A 2,500-nucleotide genomic window follows, 5' to 3' on the forward strand; every position below is an offset into this window, starting at 1 on the left:
TTGCATGCGAACCGCATGAAACTTCCAGAGGCATTTGCAGCAGGAATGCATGTGCACTCAAAAAATGTGATATTTTTCACGGAGAGACCCCGTGAAACGCTAGAAGTGGGCGGGGATGTCTCTCTTGTGGCTCACGGGGCTGTTAGGGTGGCACAGAAATCCCTCGGAATGGGAAAACGGGTCATTTTCGTGTCGCCACATTGCATACGAACCGCATGAAACTTCCAGAGGCATTTGCAGCAGGAATGCATGTGCACTCAAAAAAGTGAATATTTCTCACGGATAGACCCCGTGATACGCTAGAAATTGGCGGGGATGTCTCTCTTGTGGCTCACGGGGCTGTTAGGGTGGCACAGAAATCCCTCGGAATGGGAAAACGGGTCATTTTCGTGTCGCCACATTGCATGCGAACCGCATGCAACTTCCAGAGGCATTTGCAGCAGAAATGCATGTGCAGTCAAAAAAAAATTGATATTTTTCACGGATAGACCCCGTGAAACGCTAGAAATTGGCGGGGATGTGTCTCTTGTGGCTCACGGGGCTGTTCAGGTCGCACAGAAATCCCTGGGAATGGGAAAACGGGTCATTTTCGTGTTGCCACATTGCGTACGAACCGCATGAAACTTCCAGAGGCATTTGCAGCAGGAATGCATGTGCACTCAAAAACTTCTATATGTTTCACGGATAGACCCCGTGAAACGCTAGAAATTGGCGGGGATGTGTCTCTTGTGGCTCACGGGGCTGTTAGGGTGGCACAGAACTCCCTCGGAATGGGAAAAGGGGTCATTTTCGTGTTGCCACATTGCATAGGAACGCCATGAAACTTCCAGAGGCATTTGCAGCAGAAAGGCACGTGCACTCAAAAATTTTAATATTTTTCACGCATAGACCCCGTCAAACGCTAGAAGTTGGCGGGGATGTCTCTCTTGTGGCTCACGGGGCTGTTAGGGTCGCACAGAAATGCCTCGGAATGGGAAAACGGGTCATTTTTGTGTGGCCACATTGCATAGGAACGGCATGAAACTTCCAGAGGCATTTGCAGCAGGAATGCATGTGCACTCAAAAACGTCTATATTTTTCACGGATAGACCCCGTGAAACGCTATAAATTGGCGGGGATGTCTCTCTTGTGGCTCACGGGCGCTGTTAGTTAGGGTCGCACAGAAATCCCTCGGAATGGGAAAAGGGGTCATTTTCGTGTTGCCACATTGCGTACGAACGGCATGAAACTTCCAGAGGCATCTGCAGCAGAAATGCATGTGCACTCAAAAACGTCTATATTTTTCACGGATAGACCCCGTGAAACGCTAGAAATTGGCGGGGATGTGTCTCTTGTGGCTCACGGGGCTGTTAGGGTCGCACAGAAATCCCTCGGAATGGGAAAACGGGTCATTTTCGTGTTGCCACAATTGGCATACGAACGGCATGAAACTTCCAGAGGCATTTGCAGCAGAAATGCATGTGCACTCAAAAACGTGAATATTTTTTCACGGATAGACCCCGTCAAACGCTCGAATTTGGCAGGGATGTTTCTCTTGTGGGTCACGGGGCTGTTCGGCTCGCACAGAACTCCCTTGGTCCACCTGATTCGTGCATACAGGCAGCAACTAAAACTCTGTAAACCTGCTGTGAGGACATCTAAACAGTGGACCAGTGAGGCTGTGGAAGATTTGCGGGCGTGCTTAGACTGTACTGACTGGGATATGTTCACGACTGCTACCAATAGTCTGGATGAACTCACAGAGGCTGTGTACATCAGCTTCTGTGAGGACTGCTGTATCCCAACACGTACCAGGGTGAACTTTAACAACAACAAGCCCTGGTTCTCAGCAAAGCTCAAAAGGTTGAGGTTGGAGAAGGAGGAAGCGTTTAGGAGTGGGGATAGAGACAGATTCAAGGAGTCGAAGAACAGGTTTAGCAAAGCGGTGAGAGAGGCTAAACGACTGTACTCAGAGACACTAAAACACCAGTTCTCTACTAACGACGCTGCTTCTGTCTGCCAAAGGGCTCAGGCACATCACCAACTACAAACCCAGAGCGCCCCACACCACTAACGACTCCCGCCTAGCCAACGACCTGAACGAGTTCTACCGTAGATTTGAAAGACAATTGGACTGTCCTGAACCACCCCTTCCCACCCAAGAGGCCCCATCCCCCACCCATACTACAGAAACGACTCTCTCCTTTCAGGAGGGAGAAGTTAATGGGCTTTTCAAGAGGCAGAATCCACGCAAAGCAGCCGGGCCGGACTCTGTCTCTCCAGCCACCCTCAGGCACTGCGCTGACCAGCTGTCTCCGGTGTTCACCAACATCTTTAACACCTCCCTGGAGACATGCCATGTACCAGCCTGTCTCAAGTCCTCCACCATCATCGCTGTGCCCAAAAAGCTAAGGCCAACAGGACTAAATGATTACAGACCGGTCGCCCTTACATCTGTGGTAATGAAGTCTTTTGAGCGCCTGCTCCTGGCACACCTCAAAGCCATCACAGACCCTCTCCT

The sequence above is a fragment of the Petromyzon marinus genome, unplaced genomic scaffold (genome assembly GCF_048934315.1).
Source record: "Petromyzon marinus isolate PM22_M1 ecotype Great Lakes invasive population unplaced genomic scaffold, UKy_Petmar_22M1.pri1.0 PM_G_Scaffold_40, whole genome shotgun sequence".
NCBI classification, from domain to species: Eukaryota; Metazoa; Chordata; class Hyperoartia; order Petromyzontiformes; family Petromyzontidae; genus Petromyzon; species Petromyzon marinus.